This window comes from Peromyscus maniculatus, chromosome 23 (genome assembly GCF_049852395.1).
Source record: "Peromyscus maniculatus bairdii isolate BWxNUB_F1_BW_parent chromosome 23, HU_Pman_BW_mat_3.1, whole genome shotgun sequence".
NCBI lineage: Eukaryota > Metazoa > Chordata > Mammalia > Rodentia > Cricetidae > Peromyscus > Peromyscus maniculatus.
Genome location: NC_134874.1, coordinates 6,224,912 through 6,248,814, shown reverse-complemented (window position 1 = coordinate 6,248,814; position 23,903 = coordinate 6,224,912). Strand labels below are relative to the sequence as shown.

At 43.1% G+C, this 23,903-nt stretch overlaps 1 protein-coding gene across 1 annotated transcript in view; it reads right to left on the bottom strand.

The window, feature by feature from the left end:
• The window catches only part of LOC143270612 (phospholipase A2-like), a 326,364-nt gene that overhangs the window by 136,685 nt on the left and 165,776 nt on the right, over nt 1–23,903 (bottom strand). The window lies entirely within an intron of this gene.

The window sequence follows — 23,903 nt, the reverse complement described above, 5'->3', positions numbered from 1 at the left end:
CCTCTTCTGGCCTGCAGACAAACATGCTGTACACATAATAAATAAATGAATCTTTTTAAAAAAATTTAAAAAAAGAAAGACAGAAAGAAAGAAAGAAAGAAAGAAAGAAAGAAAGAAAGAAAGAAAGAAAGAGAGAGAGAGAGAGAGAGAGAGAGAGAGAGAGAGAGGGAGGGAGGGAGGGAGGGAGGGAGGGAGGGAGGGAGGGAGGGAGGAAGGAAGGAAGGAAGGAAGGAAGGAAGGAAGGAAGGAAGAAAATGCCCAACAAATGTGCCCACAGGCCAATATGATGCAGGCAATCCTTCAGCTCTCCCTACCCAGTGTGTGAAGCTGACAATCAACCATTGCAGGGGCTGGAGAGATGGCTCAGCACTTAAGAGCATTTTCTGCTCTTGCTGAGAACTGGGAGTTCATTCCTCAGAACCACATGGTGGCTGGTGAGCAGTGTCAGCTGGCCCAATGCTCTCTTGCCTCTCAGAATGGCCATCGGTCATGGTCCCTCTAACTTAGCACCCCAACATCTCCTTTTCCCCACTTCTCACCTCTTCAATGGTTAAAACCATGTAGGGGTGAGTTGAGTTGGTTGTCTCCATGCTCAAGCTCCCCCTACCCTCCCAGCAGGACTCTGGACAGCCACTGCCAGCTACTACCAGTCACTGTGCCTGTGCACAGAGCTCTAGCTGCACCTGTTGCTTACCAGGCCTGACTTTGGGAGGGGCGAGACCCAACCTTTGGGACTGGAGTGTGGATGGGGTTAGGGGCAGAAAGGCAGAGGACTGGGAAATAAATAAATAAATAAATAAATAAATAAATAAATAAATAAATAAATAAATAAATAAATAAAGGAAAAGAGAGACCTTGAACCATGTAGCCTTAAATCAGACAATGAGACATCTTATTCCTAAACCCAGTTGACCAGAGAGCCAAAGATTAACCTGGCTCTACATATGGGGTCCTGTAATATTGACAGGTGGAGAAGATGAAGTGTTCTCTTTTGTTTTTTCAAAAAGTTAGACTGCTTTGTACTTTACTGGAACATTATTCCTGTGGTGTGTGTTTCAGCACAGTGAAGATTCAAAGGTCACTGGGATGAAATCCTGTCTTCAGCTCATTTACTGTTCCTCCAGTCTGGTGTCCTATATCCCCTTTCCTAGAATGAGTACACAGAAGAAGCACTTGAGTCTAATATTTTTAGGGCCAAGATGTTCCTTTAGTGCCCACACGACACTTATATCTCTCTTCTCTCCCCTCCTATCTCTCTGTCTTCTCTTTCCTTCCATCCCCACCCTTACCCTTCCCTCTTTTCCTGACTTATGTCTCCCATCTTTCCCCTTTCTGTTTGTCCCTACCCCGTTATGTATCTCAGGCTGAGTTCTACTTTTGTTATTGTGGTTAGGGAAGGGGTTTCTTTCTGTAATACTCCTGGCAGTACTGGAACTTGATTTTTAGACCATGTTGTCCTTTAACTTAAGAGATCTGCCTTCCTCTGCCTCTGCATTCAACTGTCCTGGGATGGAAGGCATGACTGGCTCATCACCCACTCCTCAAGGTGCTCCCCTAATGGCAATGCATTTCTCATTAACTTTCAGTTTCCAGGGCTAGACAGAATGATGTTCTCTGAGGATCTAGTTATAGGTAACAGACAGAGAATACAATTACCAAATCCAAGCTCTTTCAATGGGTTCTTTATTAGAGGGCACAGTGTGTAGTGAACACAATCAGACAGGCAGGGATGGTGTACCCATAACTGAGGTGACAAGTCTAACACTGAATGCCTTTGTTCTCCTTGGAGAAGCAGATGGCGGCCTGGCGGTCACAGTTGCAGATCAAGTCCTCACAGGTACTGTTTTCCTCTGGAGAGAAACAAGAAAGAAGTTGAGTGGAGCTCATGATCCACTTCACTCACTATGATTTATAGCCAAAAGAAACCAGTGACCCTCCCATTGGTACAGATCAAGCTTGAAAGACAAAGCACACAAAAGGACATTGGGTTGTCCAAATTGTGGCAACACACTTATAATAAAATCATTAGCTGTTGTGGGCTGGGGAGATGGCACAGTTGGTAAAGCGGGTGTCATACAATCCTATAGGCCTGACCTAGGATGCCCAGAGACCATGGAAAAAGCAGGGGATGTTTGGGGCATCTGTAACTCTGTTGGAAAGTGAGGAGCATGTATCCCCAAAACTTGTTGGTCAGTCAGGCTTTCTAAAGGTGAGTGTCATGTTTAGTGAGCAAGAGAGACCCAGGCTCTAAAGACATGGTGGAGAGTGACTGGAGAAGACATGGGATACCAACTCATTCCTGTACATAAAAATCACTAAAAATGGAAATTTAATCCTAAAACCCAGAAAGCTACAAATAACAACTACCACATCTAAAATTATATAATTTAAGACAAGCCTCCTGCTTCCACCTCCTAAGTGTTGGGATTATAGGTGTGCACCACCACACTCAATTCATGGGATCTGGAGGTGGAACCCAGGGCTCTGTGCAATCTAGGCTTGCACTCTAGCAACTGAGCCCTCTAAATCCTTACCTGTAAAATGAGAATGATAAAACTTGTCCTGCATAAGTGTTTAGCCAATATCTGGCTTATAGCCAATCATGCAGCTCTCAATTGTTTAGTCAATATGGAATCAGTATAACACCGCAGCTAACAGGGGAGGCTTTGGACAGGCAAGATGGCTCAGGGAATAAAGGCACTTGCTGCCAGGTCTGAACCTGAGTTCCATCCCCAGGACTCACATGGTCGAAGGAGAGAAGAATCTCCTGCATATTGTGCTCAGACCTGCATCCCTGAGTTTGGCACAAGCATGCCTCCTCCATAAATACATAAAACCTTGAAATGTTTTTAAACAGAGTCTTTGGGATGATGTAGATCTGTTTCCAGAACCAAATGTCATCACTTCTGGGCTGGGAGACCTTGGGCAAGTGATGCTGCCTTCCTCATGTTCCTCATCAGTGACCTCATCTATATTTTAGTGTCTACCTGAAAAAGATGTTGTGAGGTCACATGAGACCAAGGAAATGACCAGTAAATGGTGACTGTCCTTGTCACTTCTGTGTCCCTTCCAAACCTGCCCAGGGTGTTGCACGAATTTTACATGGTCAGACTGTAGAGCAAGAGACTCTTAATCTCAGGATCTTTGGTTCAAGCCCCACACTGGGAGCCAGATGGTGCATGAATTTTAAATGGTCTTATACTAAAAACCTAGAGCCAGATATTTGGGTAAATGCTGAAAGATCAGAGAGATAAAAGATCAAGCCACTAGAAAAACTTCTCACCACTACTGAATCCTCAGGCTGAATGGAAGGTGAGATCCTATCTCCATGAATCCTCTGACTGAAAGTCTCTGAGTCCTCAGCTGAAAATCTTGCTCTAATCCCTGTCTCCTCACACCTTATATGCCTTTCTCCGCCAAGCCATTCCACTTCCTCCCTAGTTCTGAGATTAATGGTGTGTGTGCTTCCCAAATACTGGTAGCAAAGGCATGAGATCTCAAGTGCTGGGATTAAAGGTGTGTGCCACCACTGTCTGGCTCTGTTTCTCTCCTAGACTTAATCAATCTCATGTAGTCCAGGGTGGCTTTGAACTCACAGAGATACTGTGCCTCCTGAGTGATAGGATTAAGAGTGTGTGTCACCACTGCTGGACTTCTGTGTTTAATCTACTGGCTGGTTCTGTCCTCTGATCCTCAGGCAAGCTTTGTTTGATACACACAATATCACCACACCAGGGCTGCGGGAATGTGCAGCAGTGACAACTAGTGCTTAACAGATGGACCCACCAGACCCACCTGATGGGGAGCCCCACCTGATGGGGAGCCCCACCTGGCAAGGCCATGGGGTCACTGACTGTGGAAACCACTTGTTTTCTGTCTGTAGTTTCTCTAATGTGCCACTACATTTCTCTGCTAAGAACTGCTATGAATGTTTTCCAATTGCTTGTTTGTTTATTCCATCTTTGGGCACATTTATAGCTTTGGATCTCCTGGAAGATAATTTCTGTTTAGGCTGTATAATTTTGTTGTATAAAAACAATACTAGGATTTTTTACCTTACTCAAACTGACAGAATTCTCAGTCACAAAGACAGCTTTGTACACAGACAGCTAAATTTGAACTTCAGAATAAATTCTAAGCAGACTAAACAGCCCCTGCATAAAATGCTCAAAGACTAATTGTCAGGTGTTGTCATTGCTAAATCTTGGCCAGGCTGTTTACATTGAGACTTAGCTCCTTGCAAATTCTCTTTTGGCATGGACCCTGACAGCTCAAGGTTCAGCCAATTGTTTACTGTCTGGATCCCTCACTCACTTACAGCTATGTGTGTGGGTCACTGTGACATCACTAGCCTAAGAGAAACTATGTGACTTATCTTGTGTTGTGAGAATGGGTAGGGTCCTGAAAATGTAACTTATAATTGTGCAGAGCTTGGCTGTGAGGCAGCAGCAGTGGTGTGGAGAGAGACGGCTGTGGAGAGCTGGGGGAAGGAGCTGTTGCCATGGAGGAAGAGCTATGTGAAGGAACTGTGGAAAGAGCAGCTGTGAGTGAGGTTGTGTGTGTTAGTGTGTCACTGCGTGTGTGTGTGTGTGTGTGTGTGTGTGTTAGTGTGTCACTGTGTGTGTGTTAGTGTGTCACTGTGTGTGTGTAGAAGGACCTGAGGAGGGAACATGAATAGCTAGGCTGAAGAGAGAGCAATAGAGACTTACAGAGATAAAAGGGGGTTGTGTAAGTGTGTGTAGAAAATGGAACTGTATATATAGAGATGTAACTGTGTGGAGACAGATTTTTCAGAGAGAGGTTTTTAAGAGAGAGGATTTCTTTTCTTTCTTTTTTAAATATTTATTTATTTTATGTACATGAATGACCTGTCTTCATGCACATCAGAGGAGGGAATTGGATCCTATTACAGATGATTGTGAGCCACCATATGGTTGCTGGGAATTGAACTCAGGACCTCTGGAAGAGCAGCCAGTGCTCTTAACCTTTGAGCCACTTCTCCAGCCCAAGAGAGGATTTTTTAAGTTGAAGTAAAGAGAAAATTTTCATCAGAAAGCATGTGTGTTTCCTTATTTTTTACCACTCGTACAGAAAAAGTCTAGTCCTCAGGTATATGAGAATTTTTCCTAACCCCTTACCTCATTCTGTGAATTTTCTTGCAATTCCCTGGAGATGACCTTGGAGCAGGCTCTAAAAGCCCACCATTACAGGGCCAAGCCTTATCCAGAGGTCCCAGGGGGTAGACCTACCACTGCAGGTGACCTTATTCCCAGAGCACAAGTATGTATAGAAGCTTCCGTAGGGGTCATCTATGAGGGATTTGCAGCTTTCCACCTTCTTGACTTGAGCATAGCAGTTGTCACGAGTCTGGCAGCACCTGGATAGAGGAAGGAACAGCTGAAGGAGGAGTATGGACACACAGGGGGTCAGTTCTCACCTGCAGACTTTGTTAAACATGTGAGAATGACTTAAACACAATGTTCGAAAAGTAGTCTTCCTCATGCTCAAAAACCTGTGATTTCTATTAAGCACATATTTATTGAAAGCCATTTCAGTGGAGTGTGGTCAGTACCAGCCTTTATTCTCAGTACTTGGGGTACAGAGGCAGATGGATTTTTGAGTTTGAGATCAGCCAGAGATACATAAGTGAGACCCTGTATCCAAAACGTGAATTTTAAACAAAGCTGCAGGAACAAAATGAAATTATATATTCCAAAGTTTAACTGACATTTTAAAGCCAAAGCTGATGTTTTTGATGGTGGCTGTGGTGGTTGACCATGTCCCTGTCTGGTGCCTGAGCCCAGCATTGTCCACTATTTATATCTCATACATTCTGTTTCAGGGACCACTAGGTACAGGGTCCTCTTGGACTGATTTCTTCACATGATAAGAGGGAAAAATACATGCTGGGGGTGCTAATGCTCATCTTAAAGCTCAGCACTCACGATACTGAGGCTGGATGATCTCTGAGTTCAAGGCCAGCAAGGTCTCCACAGACAGTTCTTGGACTGCTAATGCTACACAGAGAAACCTTGTCTAGAAACAAAACAAACAAATAACAAATAAACAAAACAAAATACACGATTATGGTGAATATGCATGTCTCCTATTCTCTCCTTATGAGATCTTCTGCTTGTGTCCTGTCCCCAGCAGCCCAAACAAGCCAGGCTCCCTCAGATGGATCACTTACCTCTTATCCACCTGGGTGTCCCTGCTGAAAATGCCACAGAGGCAGCCATAGTAGTGGTTCCCCGTGAAGGAAAAAATCAAAGGGATGGTGCAGTGGAAAAGACTGCCAAACTGCCACCCAGCCTGACGTCTGACTCGGGATGTAGTAGCACCTGCTGCAAGAATGCACAGCACACTCCATCAATCCCACTTGGCTTCACCAGGGGTCTGATGCCTGCCTGCTAGCCTCCTTATCGAGAACCTTTGAGGTCAGCCTCAAGGTCCTCTTCAGGGTTCAGATCAGGCAGGACGCTACAGCAAATGAAAGAAACAGATATATGTGTGCCCATAAGACTGAGATGTAATCATGACGTTTGAAGTGCACATGACATGAAAATGCATGGTAAATGGGGAGATATCAGAGCTGTTTTGCACGGTGAAATTACAGATGAATGCAGCATTTTCAGAGTTGGTTAACTTAAGGTCATGCCTGACAGGGTACCGGATCTGAGAATCAGTGCTCTGGTGGGGTGACACCTGTACTAACAATTGGTAGACCTGTAACTGCACCATGACCCACAACAGATCATGACCATCACTCCTGACACTTCCTCCTTGACTCCTATCAGCTGCTGCATGGGGAGAGAAGTGAATAGAGGTGTGTGTGTGTGTGTGTGTGTGTGTGTGTGTGTGTGTGTGTGTGTGTGTGTGTGTTTGCCCAACACAGGTTGAAAGCAAGCTCTTGGGAGCACTTGTAAATGTCATACTACACATGAGGAGGTCAGAGGACAGCCAAGCTTAAGTACAATGTTATCTACCTATTTGAGACATGTAGTTGCCCTTTAACCCAGGCTGGCCTCTGACTTTGTAGCAACTCTCTGGCCTCAGCCTGCCAAGTGGTAAGGTTAGAAATGAACACCACTGTACTAGGCTAGGATGACTCCTTAGGATTAAGTTCTATAGACTGCCTTTTGCCTTGCTTGCCTGCTCATTTCTCATTGTCAGGACCTACAGCTGCCACACTGTCAGCTGCCCTGTGGTCCCTGTGTTGAGGAGCTGAGAACACTCTCCAGTCAGCAGCCAGGGACAAACTGACATCTTAGTTCCAATAACCCAACAATCCAACCATCTCTTGAGTTTGAAAGCTGCCCCAAACCTACTCAAGCCTAGGTGAGACTCTAGCCTTAGCCAGCAGTGGGATTCATCACAGTTCTAGCTGAGACCTTGAGCTAGAGAAGCAGCCAACACATGCTCACTGTTTTACACTGGAAGAAATAGAAGGAATCTGTTGTATGGCCATGCACAGCTCATAGACAAGGATAATGGTCAGATCATCATTGTAATATCAGCATTTGACACAACAAACTGTTCATCAGCTGAGGATAGGTAAATAAGCCAGGATTCAGAATGCAGTGGGATACTTGGTCACCATTAAAATAAAGAGAAACCAGGTAAGTGGAACACACACTGTGTAATCTCAGCACACTGGAGGCTGAGGCAGTGGATGTCTGAATTGAAATCCATCCTGGTTTATAGAGTGAGTTGCAGGACAACCATCACTACTCTGAGAAACTTTCTCATGTAAAATGGGAACAACAACAACAAAAAAGAATTACAACCCCAAACCAGAACTTCAGGTGTGACAATTAGGGGCCTGTGCATTGAACACAAGGGAGATGGGGGGCACTCAGAGAAGACAAGGGTCCTACCTGTGAGCAGAGTGATCAGCAGAAGGATTTTCATCCTGACTGTGTGGAGGACTCAAGTGACTTCTCTCTTTATAGTTCTGTGTATAATCCTAACACTAGGGAGGTTGAGGTAAGTGTTGGCTGGAATGTCAAGTTGGAGGACATCCTGAGCCAGAATGATGTAATCTTGTAAAAAAAATAATAATAATAAAGGCTAGAGAGATGGCTCTGCAGTCAGGAGCACTTGTTGAGCTTGTGTGGGACCCAGGCTCAGGTCCAGCAACCACATGTCAGCTCACAACTGTCTAAACCCCAGTTCTGGAGGATCAGACCCCTCCTCTGGCTTCTGTAGACACTGCTCACACTCAGTTCACAGAAACACAAGCAGGCAAAGGACTCAAACACATAAAATAAAAGTCAATATTTTTAAAAATAAAAAAAGTCAAATATTCAGGGCACCTTAGGGCCAAGGAAATCAGTGCCAGGGCTTATGGCAGAAGCCGAAGGGGCTTTCTTTGCTCAGGTAGGTGAATGTAGTGGACTTTTCTAAAAGGTCATCTGATTTCAGGCCTAGAGAGTAAATGTACCAGCTGTTGTGGACATGGGGGTCCACAACCCAGAGGCTCTTAGACCCCCAAACCAGAAATTCAGGTGTGACCAGCTGGGGAACTGTGAAGAGAAGAGGAATGGTGGGCACTCAGAGGGGACAAGGGTCCTTCCTGTGAGCAGAGTGACCAGCAGAAGAAGTTTCATCCTGAGTGAGGGGAGGACTCAGTGACTTCTCTTTATAGTCCTGTAGCTGTGCTCTGACAGTGTCCAGTCAGCACACAGGGCCTGTGACTCCTGTGTGTGTAGCACAGAAGTAGAATGTGTGCACCCTCACACACAGTCCCGACCTGCAGAGCTGCTGTAGATGGTGACAGAGCCTGAATCAGTGCTGTCAGAGAGTCACAGAGAAAGGGCTAGCTCAACACCCCAACCAGCTCAAGTGCAGTGACAGGAAAAATATCAAGACCCTCCTGCATGGGTCATGAGAAGATATAGACATTTCTCCAGGGGTTGTGTCTGAGGGATACAGGTAGTGAAGTGTGGTCCCAGGAAGGAGAAGCTGGCCCTAGCAATCCTCCATGTTTACTGTATAAACCATGTGCTAAGTCTGTCCTAAGAATCTCATACAACTTATGAGGTAGATCCAGTTACAAATACGATTTTTAATTAATTAACTGTTTAGTTAATGTGTGTGTGTCTAAGAGAGAGAGAGAGAGAGAGAGAGAGAGAGAGAGAGAGAGAGAGAGAGAGAGAGACAGAGAGGCAGAGAGACAGAGAGACAGAGAGACAGAGAGACAGTGACAGAGATCCCTTGTGTGCCAATGACTCTGTGGAGTCATTTCTCTCCTTCTACCTTTTGATCGGTTTCAGGAACTGGACTCAGGTCTACAGGCTTGAATCATAGGCTCAACTTACTAGGGTACAAACTCCATTTGAAAATTGGGAATGTAGCCAGAAGGTGGTGGTGGTGGTGGTGCACATCTTGGATGTCAGCACTCAGAAAGCAAAGGCAGGTGAATATCTGAGTTTGAGGCCAGCCTGGTCTACAGAGTGAGTTCCAGGACAGCCAGAGACACACAAAGAAACCTGTCCCAAAACACCAATGAAAAGAAAGTGAAAGAAGGAAAGAGAAAGCAAAGGAAATGACCAAGAGATGTGTCCACAGGCCAATACGATGCAGACGATTCTTCATCTGAGATTCTCCCTTCTGAGATGTATCAAGCTGACAATTAAGTTTAGCAATTAGAGGCTGGAGTGATGGCCCATTAGCAAAGAATACTTTCTGCTCTTCCTGAGTACTGGGGTTCAATTCTCTGCACCCACATGGTTGCTAGTGAACAATTTTTGATTGTACAATGCCCTCAAGCCTCTGGGTTTGCCCATCTCCCACGTATCATCCAATTCAGGACCCCAGCACCTCCTTTTCCCCACTTCACACCTCCTCCCTGGATATAAACCATGTAGGGGGTGAACTGAGTAGGTTGTCTACACACTCAAGCTTCCCCTACCCTTCCAGCAGGACTCTGGACACCCACTGCCAGCTACTACCAGTTACTGCCTCTTTGCAGGATGCTCTAGCTGCATTGGTTGCTCACCTGGCCTGTCCTTGGGAAGTGTGAGGCCTGGCCTTTGGGACATCAGTAAGGACCTAGGTAGAAGTGGAAAAGCAGAGGGCTGAGCTGCTGTTCACTAAAGGAAAAGAGAGACTGTGAACCGTGTAGTCTTAAACAGGTCAATGAGACATCTTATTTCTAAACCCAGTTAACTAGGGAACCAGAGATAAACCTGCTTTACATAAGGAGTCCTGTAATACATAAAAGTAGAGAAAGGGAAGTGCACTCTTTTGTTTGTTCAAAAAGTTAGGCTGCTGGGTACTTTAGTGGGACAATTATCCTGTGGCGTGTGTTTAGGCACAGTGAAGACTAGGAGGCCACCAGGATGTAATCCTGCCTTCAGGTCATTTACACTCAGTCCAATTTGGTTTCCTATATCCCCATTCGCAGAATGAGCACACAGCAGAAGTACTTTGAGTCCAGTATTTTTAGGGCCAAGATGTTCCTTTAGTGCCCACGTGACACTGCTTCTCTCTCTCTTCTCTCCCCTCCTACCTCTCTGTCTTCCCTTTCCTTCCCACCCCTCCCTCCCCTCCTTGCCTGTCCCTTTCCCTTCTGTTTCTCCTTGCAACCTATGTATCTCAGGCTGAGTTCTTCTGTTGTTGTAGTTGTTGTAATTAGAGAAAGAGTTTCTTCATGTATTACTTCTGGTTGTACTGGAACTTGATTTTTAGACCAGGTTGTCCTGTAACTTAAGAGATCTGCCTTCCTCTGTCTCTGCAACCAACTGTCCTTGGATGGAAGGCATGGCCTGGCTCACCACCCACTCTTCCAGGTGCTCCCCTAATGGCAATGTCTTTCTGAATAACCTTCAGTTTCCAGGGCTAGAGTCTAGTTATGGTTAGTAGACAGAGAATACAATCATCAAGCCAAGTTCTTTCAGTCGGTTCTTTATTAGGGGGCACAGTGTGTAGTGAACACAATCAGACAGGCAGGGATGGTGTACCCATAACTGAGGTGACAAGTCTAACACTGAACGCCTTTGTTCTGCTTGGAAAAGCAGATGGCGGCCTGGCAGTCACAGTTGCAGATCAAGTCTTCACGGGTGTTGTTTCTGCCTGGAGAGAAACAAGTAATAAGTTGAGTGGAGTCCATGACCCTGTTCTCTATGATTTATAACCAAAAGAAACTGGTGACACCCCCATTGGTGCAGACTCAGGTTTGAGAGACAGAGCACACAAAAGGACATTGGGTTTGTCAAATTGCAGGAACACACTGATAATAAGAACATTAGTTGTTGTGGCTGGGGAGATGGCACAGTTGGTAAAGTGGTTGCCATTTAAGCAAGAGGGCCTGGCCTGGGATGTCCAGATCTCATGTAACAAATCGAGATGTGGTTGGGGCATCTGTAACTCTATAGGAATTGGGTGGCACAGATCCCAAAACTTGTTAGACAGTCACGCTTTCTAAAGATGAGTGCCATTTTTAGTGTGAGAGAGAGAAAGATCCAGGCTCTAAAGACATGGTGGAGAGTGACTGAAGAATACATAGGATGCCAATGTATTCCTACACACAAAATAAGTGAACACATGTATTTGATCCTAAAACCCAGCAAACTACAAATACCAATTATCATTTCTAAAATTATATGACTTAATACAATCCTCCTGCCTCCACCTCCCTAGGGCTGGATTAGAGGTGTGCACCACCACACTCAATTCATGGGATCTGGAGGTGGAACCCAGAGCTCTGTGTGTGGTAGGCAAGCACTCTGCCAACTGAGATATACTCCCAGCCCTCTGAATCCTCACCTGTAAGATGGGAATGATAAATCTTGCCCTGCCTAGGTGTTTACTCCAGTATCTGACTTATAGCCAATGATGCAGCTCTCCATTGTTTAGTCAATGTGGAATCAGTATAACACAGCAGGTAATAGGAGAGGCTTTGGGCAGGTAAGATGGCTCAGGGAATAAAGGCCCTTGCTGCCAAGTCTGGTTCCATCCTCAGGTGTCACAAGTTCGAAAGAGAGAACAATCTCCTGCATGTTGTGCTCAGACCTTTCCACTTGTGTTGGGGCACAGACATGCCTCCCCCAGAAATAAATAATATTTTGAAATGTTTTTAAACTGAGACTTGGGAATGATGTAGATCTGTGTTTCAGATCCAAATGTCATCACTTCTTAGCTTGGAAACCTTTCGAAAGTGACCGTGTCTTCCTCAACTTCCTCATGAGTGACCTCATCTATAGTTTAGTGTCTTCCTGAAAAAGATGTTGTGAGGTCACGTGAGACCAAGGAAATGACCACTAAATGGTGCCTGTCCTTGTCACTTCTGTGTGCCTTACAAACCTGCCCAGGTTGTTGCACGAATTTTACATGGTCAGCCGGTAGAGCAAGAGACTCTTAATCTCAGGGTCTTTCGTTCGAGCCCCACACTGGGAGCCAGATGTTGCATGAATTTTAAATGGTCTTATACTAAAAACTCAGAGCCAGATATTTTAGCAAATCCTTAAAGATCGGAGAGGACAAAGGATCAAGCCATTAGAAAAAACTTCTCACCACTACCGAATCCTCAGGCTGAAGGGAATGTGAGATCCTATCTCCATGAATCCTGACTGAAAATCTCTGAGTCCTCAGCTTAGAAGCTTCCTCAGTCAAAAAGGCCCTAGTTCCTGTCTCCTCATGCCTTATATACCTTTCTTTGTCCAGCCATGCCACTTCCTTCTTAGTTCTGAGATTGATGGTGTGTGTGCTTCCCAAATCCTGGCAGCAAAGGCATGAGATCTCAAGCACTTGGATTAAAGGTGTGTGCCTCCCAAGTCCTGGAATTAAAGGTGTGTGCCACCACTGCCTGGCTCTGTTTCACTCCTAGACTGAATCCATCTCCTGTAGTCCAAGGTGGCTCTGAACTCATAGAGATTCTCTGCCTCCCGAGTGCTGTGATTAAAGGTGTGTGTCACCACTGCTGGACCTCTATGTTTAATATAGTGGATGGCTCTGTCCTCTGATCCTCAGGCAAGCTTTGTTTGGTACACAGGATATCACCATATCAGGTGTGCAGGGGGCTGTGGGAATATACAGCAGTGACAACTAGTGTTTAACAGATCGACCCATCAGACCCAACTGATGGGGAGCCCCACCTGATGGGGAGCCCCACGTGATGGGGAGACCCACGTGATGGGGAGACCCACCTGATGGGGAGCCCTACCTGATAGGGAGCCCCACCTGGCAAGGCCATGTGGTCACTGACTGTGGAACCCAGTTGTTTTCTGTCTGTAGTTTCTCTCATGCGCCACTACATTTCTCCGCTAAGAACTACTATGGGTGTTTTCCCATTGCTTGTGTGTTTATCTCAAGAATATATTCCATCTTTGGGCACATTTATAGCTATGGATGTTCTGGAATTTCTGTTTAGGCTGTATTAATTTTTATGTATAGAAACAATACTACAATACTACTCAGACTGACATAGAATTCTCACTTACACAGACAGCGAATTTTGAACTTCAGAGCAAATTCAAAGCAGACTAAACTGCCCCTGCAGAAAATAAACACTAATTGCCAGGTGTTGTCATTGCTAAATCATGGCCAGGCTGTTTACATTGAGACTTAGCTCCTTGCAGTAGTTCTTTTTCTGCACTGACCCTGACATCTCAAGGTTCATCCAATTGTTTACTGTCTGGATCCCTCACTAACTTAGAGCTATGTGTGTGGGTCAGTGTGACATCACTATGCTAAGAGAAACCATGTGACTTATGTTGTGAGCATTGGTAGAACCCTAAAAATGTAACATAATTTTCCAGAGCTTGGCTGTGAGGCAGCAGCTGTGGTGAGGAGAGATACGGCTGTGGAGAGCTGGTGAAGGAGCTGTTGCCACAGAGAAAGAGCTATGTGAAGGAACTGTGGAAAGAGCAGCTGTGAGTGAGGGTTTGTGTGTTAGTGTGTCAGTGTGTGTGTGGGTAGAAGGAGCAGAGGAGGGAAGAAGGGAGGGAGGGAGGGAGGCTGGGAGGAAGGAAGGAAGGAAGGAAGGAAGGAAGGAAGGAAGGAAGGAAGGAAGGAAGGAAGGAAGGAAGAAAATGCCCAGCAGATGTGCTCACAGGCCAATATGATGCAGGCAATCCTTCAGCTGAGGTTCTCCCTACCCAGTGTGTGAAGCTGACAATCAACCATTACAGGGGATGGAGGGATGGCTCAGCACTTAAGAGCACTTTCTACTCTTGCTGAGGAGTGAGGTTCAGTTCTCTACACCCAGATGGTGGCGGTGAAACAATGTCTGCTGGCCCAGTGCCCTCTGGCCTCTCTGTTTGGCATTCTCTCACGTTCCCTCTAATGTTGCACCCCACCACCTTCTTTCCCCCCTTCTCACCTCTTCCCTGGATAAAACCATGTAGGGGGGATTTGAGTTGATTGTCTCCACACTCAAGTTCCCCCTACCCTTCCAGCAGGACTCTGGACAGCCACTACCAGCTACTACAGGTCACTGTGCCTGTGCAGGATGCTCTAAGCTGCACCTGTTGTTCACCAGGCCTGACCTGGGATATGAGTGGGGATGGGGGTGTAAAGGCAAAGGACTAGGCAGTTGTTCAGTAGAGGATAAGAGAGTTGGAGAACCATGTAGCCTTAACCCTGCTAATGAGACATCTGATTCCTAAATCTGGTTGACCAGGGAACCAGAGATTAACCTGGCTTCACCTGTGGGTTTCCATCATAGAGAAATTAAAGAGGTTGTGTTCTGTTCTATTTGTTGTCACAAGTTGGGCTTCTGTGCACTTTAGCAGGACAATTACTCTGTGTCGCTTGTTTAGGCACAGTGAAGACTTGAAGGTCACCAGAATGTAATCCTGCCTTCAGTTCATTTACAGTCAGTCTGGTTTGCTTTCTTACATCCCACTTCCTAAGAGGAGCACATGGCAGAAGTGCTTCGATCCAGGGTTTTTGTTGTTGCTGTTGTTTTGGGGTTTTTCAAGAGAGGATTTCTCTGTAGATTTGGAGCATGTGTTGGAATTTGCTCTGTAGACTAGGCTGGCCAGAAACTCACAGAGATCTGCCCATCTCTGGTACAAGTACTGGTATTAAAGGCGTGTGCTAACTCCCCTCCCCAACCCCTGTAAGTCTGGTAATTTTAGGTTCAAGATGTTCCTTCAGTGCACACGTGACATTGCGTCTTCCTCTCGTCTCTCTCCCTTCTACCTCTCTCTTTTCTTTCCTTCCCATTCTCCCCTTTTTCCTGTCACTATCCCTGCCTCATATCTCCCCTCTCCATCCTTTTCTGTCCCCTCTAGTTGGTTGTTTTACTCTTTTAGTTTTGGCTCTTTGAGGGGCCCACCTCCTAGATCTCCGATAAACACAAGGAGGCTTATTTTTTCTTGTGAATGCCTGAACCTAGCTTGAGTTATTTATAGCCATATTTTCTTAACTTACATTATCCCTTCTGTCTTTTTCCTCTGGGCTTTTAGCTTTCTCTAGTTCTGTTAACCTTTCTTTCCTTCTTCCTCCATGGCTTGCTGTGTAGCTGGGTGACTCGCCCCTTTTGTCCTTCTCTCCTCCTTTTCGGATCCTTCTTTATCTCCTGAAAAAATTGCTTCCTGTTTCTCCTCTCTGCATGCCAGCCCCACCTATCCTTTCTCCTTCCTTGCTTTTGGCGATTCAGCTCTTTAAGAGACCATCAGGTGTCTAATAAACACAGGCACAGTAACACAGCTTCACAGAGTGAAACAAATGCAACACATCTTTGCATCATTAACACAAACGTTCCACAGCATAATCAAATGTAACACATCTTAAAATAATATTCCACAGCAGCAGTCCTCCCCTACCCCGCTATGTATCTCAGACTGGCTGCTTCTTCTTCTTCTTCTTCTTCTTCTTCTTCTTCTTCTTCTTCTTCTTCTTCTTCTTCTTCTTCCTCTCCTCCTCCTCTTTCTTTATATTTTGAGACCGGGTTTCTTTGTGTAATAGTCCTGGCTGTCTAGGAACTTGCTTTTTAGACGAGGCTTGCCTTGACCTCAAGATACCTGCCTTCCTCTGCCTTTGCCTTGCATCCAAAAATGCTTGGGTGAAAGGTGTGGATTGGGCTCATAAATGATACTTCAAGGTGCTTGCTTTCTGGAAACATCTTTCCAATTATACTTCAGCTTCCAGAATTGGACAAAATGATGTTCTCTGAGGCTATATTTATGTTTGGTAGACTAAGACTACAATCACCATAGCCAAGCTCTATCAATATGTGCTTTATTAGAGGGCACAGTGTGTAGTGAAGACAACCAGGCAGGCAGGGATAGTGTACCAGTATCTGAGTTGACAAGCCTAACAATGATTGCCTTTGTAAAACTTGGTGTATGGAGTCTTGGAGAAGTAGATGGCGGCCTGGCAGTCACAGTTGCAGATGAAGGATTCACAGGGGTTGTTTTTGTCTGTAGAGAAAGAAGAAAGGAAGCTGAGTGGAGCCCATGACTATGTTCCCTACGATTTGTAAACAAAAAGAGCAGTGCATCTAGGATAGGTGAAGGTCCAGGGTTGAGAGACAAAGCACACAGAAGTCCATTGGGTTGTCCAAATTGCTGGAACACACATGTAATATGAACATTAGTTGTTGTGGGCTGGGGAAATGGCACAGTTGGTAAATCATTTGCCATACAAGCATGAGGGCCTGACCTAGGATCCCCAGGCTCATGTAAAAAGCAAGGAATGTGTGGGGCATCTGCAACTCTATTGGGAATTGGGGAGCATGGATCCCCAAAACTTATTGGTCAGTCAGACTATCTAAAGGTGAGTGTCATGTTCAGTGAAAAACCCAGCCTCTAAAGACATGGTAGAGCTGGGCAGTGGTGGCACATGCTTTTAATCTCAGCATTCTGGAGGTAGAGGGAGCCAGATCTCTGTGAGTTTGAGGCCAGCCTGATCTACAGAGTGAGATCCAGGACAGCCACCAAAACTACACAGAGAAACAGTGTCTGGAAAAACCAAAAAAAAAAGAAAGAAAGAAAAGAAAAACTCATTAAAATAGACACAAAGTTACTCAGAAAAAGGCAGAAGAATTTAAGGGAGGACCAAAGTTATCTTTACATTATGAAATTAGAAAGGAACAGCCCAAGACTATCAAAAAATCAACCTTTATTTATCCAATCACCCAACAGGAACAACTTCCAAATGACAGAAATCCCCAAGGCTATGAAAGAGCTAACTGGATTCCTGTGGAAAACTTAGAATTGAAGAGATTAAAGAAAACAATAGGCTAATATGGTATGTATTTACCTTTTGTGAGGCAGATGTTAAATTCGTGGTCAACTAGTAACAGAATTATCCCACATGACTGGAAAAACTTAGTTACAACAGTATTGGAACTGGCTCCATAATTACAGTGAAGGACATGGTGGGAAGATGAGGCTGAGGCCATTGAACAACCAAGTAGGGATAGAGGTATAGAAATTTCCCAAGATCAGCAGCTTTGAGAGGGTGATTATGCTGATGCACAAAGACAATCTCTATATGATGACCCCACCTTGGCTATATGCCATGCAGCAGTTTTGAATGCTTGGGACAAAGTTGAAGAAGTCAGAAAGAGAACTAGGTCATTTACTAAAGATATACCGGGCACAACAGAAACTTTCACTGATTTGTTTTACATGAGTTGAATCTAGCTATAAATAGAATGATGCCAAATCCAGAAGCTAGACAAATAATAATTGAATCTTTGGCTTTTGAAAATGCTAGTTCACAATGCAAAAGAACAATTAGTCCTTTAAAGCAAGATCAGCACCCATAGAGTAATGGATCTGAGATAGAATCAATATTGAATCTCGTAACCATATTGATGTTTGGATAGGAGAGTTGTTTTCCAGAGGCTTGAAGAAAAATAAAAGTGTCAGATGTTTTAATTGTGCTAAACAAGGTCACTTAAAAAGGGGTTGTAGACAGAGCATTTCTAGAAGTAATATTTTTTTCTAGGAATAATCCAAATAGAAGTCCTCTCCCTTCTGGAATATGGAGAAGATGGGGCAAGGCAGAACCTGGAACAATTAATGCAAATCAACAAGGTACAGAAAAGGTAACCCTTTGCCATTGGGAAATACCTTGAGGGGCCTCTTGAAGGCCCCCATATCAAATTTGGTTTAGTTATTCCCTATCACCTCGTGGAAACCCTTCCCCAGAGCAATTTAAGGAACTAATACCTCTTGTAAATAACCATACTGCTCTGGATTAAATAATAGTTTTAGAAGATAAAATAAAAATTTCAGGAAACACTATAAAGCAAATATTTTGGCAAACTTCTATAAATGATCAAGGTCCAAAGTTAAAAATATGAATAAATGACATAGTAATTGAGGGTCTTGTAGACTCAGGGGCAGATAGATGTAACAACAATGATACCAGAATCTTGGCATCCAAATTGGACTCTTCAGGAGGTAAATGTTCAGCTTTTGGAGATTGGAACTTTATCTCAGGTAAAATAAAGTGCAAGATGGGTCAAATGTATAGGGCCAGAAGAACAGGGAGGAAAATTAAAGCCATAATTAAATAACATAGCAAGGAATTTTATGGGTATGTGATTTGTTACAACAAAGGAATACCCAGATCAACATTTCTTCAATCTCAGAAACAAACCATAAACTAACAAATGTTTTTGGAAAAAACATTAAAAAGTATTATGAAGAACAGTCAGGTTGTTCATAAACAGAGCACAACAGCTGCTGATCTTTCAAAGTTACCAACAGCCCTACCTTTAAAACAGTTAACAGACAAACCTATCTGGGTGGACCAGTGGCCTTTGACATCAGAAAAATTAGAGGCCTTAAAACAACTGGTACAGAAGCAGTTACATGTTCAACATATTGAAGAATCAACTAGTCCTTGGAATTCTCCTTTATTTGTTAAGAATTAATTAAGAAATCTGGAAAATGGAGAATACTAACAGATTTGAGAGCCATAAATGAAGTAATTCAACTGATGGGCTCTATACATCCTGAAATTCCTTTGCCTTCTCTGTTACCTCAAGGATGGTCTATTATAGTGATTGATTTAAAAGACTCTTTCTTCACTATACCTTTACAAGAACAGGATAGAGAAAACTTTGCCTTCAAGTTGCCTACTTATAATAATTCTCAGCCCATTAAAAGATATCAGTGGAAAATGCTCCCACAAGGGGTGTTAAGCAGCCCCACCCTGTGCCAATATTTTGTATGACAGCCATTGGAAATAATTCATAATCAGTTTCCTCAATCTATAATTTACCCTCATATAAATAATATCTTACTAACTGATTCAAATGTAGATACCTTAGAGAAAATGTTGAAGAAGTAAGCAAAATTTTGCCTGATTAGGGATTACAAATTGCTCCCAAAAACACAAAGAGGAGACTCTATTAATTACCTAGGATGTAAAATATGTTTACAAAAAAATCAACCCCAAAAGTACAGATCAGGAGAGATCAATTGTGGATTCTTAGTTACTTTCAAAAATTGCTGGGAGACATTAACTGGTTTTGGCCCACAAATAGATTAAGAACTCAAAAACTAAGTAATTTATTTCAAACCTTACAAGGTGACAAGAACTTAAATTGTCCAAGAAAATTATCACCTGAGGCTGACAGAGAATTGGCTTTGGCAGAAAAGAAATTACATGATGCAGATGTGGATTGTTTGGATCCAAGCTTGAATGTACTATGGTTATTCAATCTTTTGCGCATTCTCCTACAGGATTTTTAATGCTGAGAGTAGATAATATCTTAGATTGGAGATTTTACCACACAAACAGAGTAAAAATTAAAGTCCTATGTAGAAAAGGTTTCTGAGTTGATTCTAAAAGGAAAATTGAGACTTTATCAATTAGCAGGAATAAGCCCCAGAGAAATTGTAATGCCTTTTACTAATGCAGAAATTTCCTCTTTATGGGCAGAAAATGAGCATTGGCAAAGAGCTTGCAGTAATTATTTGAAAGAGACTAGCAATAAATATTCCCAAAGCAAGAGAATTCAGTTTATAAAGAGAGATAACTGAATCTTTCTTCACATTGTACAGTTGACACCAATTTCTGTAGCCCTTACATTCTATACTGATCCAAATGATTCAAGAAGGCAGGTTATTAGTCAGGAAATTTAAGTAAAGTGGCTAAAGCCCTTATGATTCCTTTCAAATGTCAGAATTATGTGCTGGTCTCATGGTATTATTAGATTTTACAGATCCTCCTAATATAATTACTGATTCTCAATATGCAGAAAGAGTTGTTTTACATATTGAAATTGCTGTATTTATTCCATATGATTCATAAGTAACTTTGTTATTTACTCAGCTAAAAGAAATAACCAGAAATAGAAATCATCCCTTATATATAAAATACATATAAATAGGTAGTCCTTGAAAGTCATTATTACAAACTCTTTAGGATAATAAAGAAATACAGGTTAGTAATTAGCCCTCTATTACAATCAAACTTGCAGTCATGTTTGTATGTTTTGAAGTCAAACAGAGATATATTTTAGATAGACAGGTGGTCTTCAAACACTTCAGAGATGCTGAGTATGGCATGTAAGATGTTTCAATAACATAATTTTTTTTAGTGACAATGGGCCATGTGTGCTCCTGGCATGACCAATCTACTTCAGAAGAGATTATGGACATCAAAGAAACTCCATATGCTGTTTACTTTCTTCATGGCAAAGCTTAGCCACTGCTGACAGTATGCTGTCCAAATTGAACAAGCAGGACACAAAAGAATGTGACTGCCAACTTTTGCAAAGACAAGGTAGGACAGCCCTTTAAAAGTCCTGTTTCACAGAAAAGTCTGTCAGATGTTCTAGACCTGTAGGCTGAAGATAGATGCCCCAAATTACAGAGGAACCTTGGGGGATTGTTTCTGTCATTTCTTAGTTTTTTACTCTGCACTTCAGCACTTAGTTATTTGCTCTCCACTTCCTATTTACTCAGGTAATATTTCCTTCTCAGGTCTCTCATGGAGTGGAAGACTGGATAGTTATAGTTAGTTTTCCTTGTTGGCACAGCCATATCTGAATGGAATGGCAGAAGTCATAAAGCCAGCACAGCTGCTTGACAAAGATCCAGCAAAGCTGAGCCACATGATGACTGCCATGCCACCTTTGGTTTTCATCTCCACCTCTTACATACATGGGGCACTTTTAATATTTGTATAATTTGGGGATATTGGGTTGATGGAAAATTCCTTATGAATCATTTACACCTTCTCCCAGGAATGCTGCTTCTAAGCTTACCCAGAAAAATCTTGAACATACTATCCCCTTGCCCCCACTTTGAGGGAGACATCCTTATCTACTTGAAAGTCTTCCTTATTCCTTGGAGGTTGTGACACATAAAGAAGAAGCCAGAGGTCTCTTCATGAGGCTATGAGACATTCTTGAAACATCTGTCCCTGCACTTACACTGGAACAAGATATTCAAAACAAAGTAAAAATTAAAAAGTTCAACAAGATTCAATGGGCTAGAGGAATTGTCCACAATTCAGATTATAAGCCTCTTCCCACCATATACTCAGACAATTTCATAGCATACAACTCTGCCCTACATAGAGACATATTGATAAGTAAAGTATGAAGTGGAAAGATGATAAAAGTATGAGGTGTCAGGACCTCCCTCTCTTAGAAGTTAGCTCATGTAGAGCCACTATAATGTCATATGACCAAGGAACAACAGAATGCCAGGATTAGACATATAGACCAATTCTATAAAGATATAAATATGAACATTGGTTCTATGATGCCAGAATTTGAATAATAACTGCAGCAGTTTGGCCTGAGGATTTTTCCTGGGCACTCTGACCACTAAGAGTTAAAAAGACACTGCTTGGGACATGGCAAAATGCCCAGGGTGTTTGAAGATTTTGTTTTGGTCTAATGTCCTTGAAGCAACCAAAACAAACAGCCTGAGAACAGGCTGTCATATGCTTCTAGGTTCTCAAAAATTGGGTTATGGGGTTAATGAGTAAGAATGATAACTCTGTTTATTAATGATGTCAAAACTTGAGGGAAAATTATTGGAAACGATAATTCTGTTCTGTCATAGTTTATTGATGATGACTAAAAGATGAGCAAAAGTAAATGAAACACATGTCCAAAAACAAAAATGATATGATCTATGTTTTGGAACATCATGGATGTATCCCTGCTAATTAAATTCTGTATAAATAAACACTCTGGCTGCTAGTCAGTCAGGCTGCAAGATTTCCTTGACCACCATGGCCTGACTCACTTCCTTCTCCCACCAACTCCTTACATCCTCTGCAGGGCCCATCCATCATCAGGGATGGCTCCAGGCACCTTGTTAACAAATTCACCTCACAAAAGAGATGTAAAATGTATGAGGTTGAGAGATATAAAAAGATAGTTTTGGGTTGGTAATGCAAGTTAGGATAGAAAATGAATTTGGTACAATACTTTGGACTTACCAAGAAAGGATAGATAATGGAGTATTTTCTTTCAATTAGGCAAAAGCAAATGGACTGGACATGGTTAATGTAATTTTGCCTGTATATATTTGTATATAGTTATTCTACTTATTGTATATAGTTTTACTATGTTAGTTAAAAACCTTTCTTTTTGTTTAGACAAAAAGAATTAAATGTGTGATATTTTGATTGTGTTCTAACAAATAAAACTTGCTTGGAGTCAGAGGACAGTGCTAGCCACTAGCTAACCAGAGAGGTTTGAAGGACTCTAGACAGAATGGAGACAGGAAGTGGCAAGGCATGGCTGAGAGAGGATCTCAGCCTTTTGGAAGGAGGAATGGAAGAGGTAGGAAGCAGCTGGCGGCTGTTGTGTTCACTGATTTTCTGGTTCTTACACCAATATGTGACTCCTGATTTTTATTGTAAAAGATTAATCAGATTACTACATCAGACCTCATCCATATTTTAGTATGGACCTGATAAGACTGTTGTGATGTCAAATGGGACCAAGTAAATGACTGCTCAGTGGTGACTGTTCTTGTTACTTCTTCTCCCTTGCAAAAACGCCCGGGATTAAACAGAATTTAGAAGTTCCCATAGGTTGAACCCACCACTGCAGGTGACCTCATTCCCAGAACATGAGTATGAATAGGAGCTGGTGTAGGGGTTCCTTATGAGGAATGCACAGTTCTCCAGGTTATCAACCTGAGCAAGGCAGTTGTCACGAGTCCTGCAGCACCTGGACAGAGGAAGGAACAGCTGGGGAAGGAATATAGACCCACAAGAGGTCAGTTCTCACCTGCAGTCTTTCTCAAACATGTGAGGATGATTTACCATGATTTTCCAGAAGAAATGGTCCTGAGGCTCGAGAATCTGTGATTTCTATTAGTCATATATTTATTGAAAGCAACTTCTGTGGAGTGTGATAGTGTCTACGATTAATCCCACTACTTGGGGGGCAGAGGCAGATGGATCTCTGAGTTTGAGATCAGCCAAGATATATAAGTGAGACCCTGTTCAAGAGAAGTGATTTTTGAACACAGGCTGCAGGAGAACAGTGAAATTATACATTCTTACCTTTTGATGACTTCTTAACCCACGACTGACACTCTGATGGGAGCTGTGATCATGGGTCCAGTCCTAATCTGGCAACTGAGGCCAGCATTATCCACTATTAACACCTCACACATTATGCTTTCAGGGAGCACCAGATACGGGGTCCTCTTGGACTGATATCTTTGCATGACAGGAGGGGAATATACATTCTGGGGTGGTGATGCACACCTTTTGTCTCAGCACTCAGGAGGCAGAGGCTGGAAGATCTCTGAGTTAATGTCAGCATGGTCTCTAGAGACCGTTCAAAGGCAACTAAGGCTACACAGAGAACCTCGTTATGGAAAAAAAGCAATAAAACAAAAATAAATAATAACAAGAAAAAATATATGATGTTTGGTGAATATGCATTTGTGCCACATAAGATGCCCTGCTTGTGTCCTGTTCCCACCAGAACCCAGACACTCCATTCTCCCACG